A 997-nucleotide genomic window follows, 5' to 3' on the forward strand; every position below is an offset into this window, starting at 1 on the left:
AAAGAGTTCTTCTCTCCTCCCTACTAATTTTTCAACCAAAATATGTCACATGTCATTCTCTAATTGCAATTAAAATCAAATATTTTCTTCCAAAACTAAAATGTTCTCCCCTCCTCTTTCTCTCTTTAACTACCTCACTTATTCCTTCAATCACTCTATCTCTTTTATATATCATTATCAATGATTAATTACAAATTTGACAAACAAAATATGCAACATAACATTCTTTAATTGTATTAAAATTGAAATTGAAATATTGAAATTGAAATATAGCTATATTATATATTATATTATATAATATTATATATTACTATGTAATTTAATAACAAAATGTGTCACATGACATTCTTATTAAACTTGAGAAAAAATATTTTTCTCTAAAATTAATAAACTTCATTCCTAAATTCTCTCATCTATCTCTCTCCCTTTTTTCTATTTCTCGCTACCTTTCTCACTCTATATATAATTTATTACAAAAATGTTATTTGTAAACCAAAATTTGCCACTAAAATCAGTCACTAATATATTTGTGTGTAAATATATGTGTGATTTAATTTATTTTCAATGTGTATTTATATTCTAGTATGTATTTTATACTGGTGGCTGACTTTAGTAGCTGATTTTTGTGTACACGTAACATAACTCAATTTATTATATATTTATATATTATTATCTAATTTAATAACTAAATGTGTCACATGACATTCTCTGATCTTATTAAAATTGAGAGAAAATATTTTCCTCTAAAATTAATAAACTCCCTTCCTAATTCTCTCATCTATCTCTCTCCTTTTTTTCTATTTCTCTTTACCCTTCCCACTCTATATATAATTTATAATTTATATTTTTATTAGTAATTTGAAAAATCAAAATGTGTCACCCGATATTTTTTATTATAATTAAAATAAATTTTTTCTTTTAAAATTAATAAATTTCCTCTCTCAGTCTTTTTCTTTATCTTTCTCTTTCTTTTCTTTTATTCTCTATTTTTTTTATT

Source organism: Arachis duranensis, chromosome 9 (genome assembly GCF_000817695.3).
Source record: "Arachis duranensis cultivar V14167 chromosome 9, aradu.V14167.gnm2.J7QH, whole genome shotgun sequence".
In the NCBI taxonomy this organism is placed as follows: Eukaryota; Viridiplantae; Streptophyta; class Magnoliopsida; order Fabales; family Fabaceae; genus Arachis; species Arachis duranensis.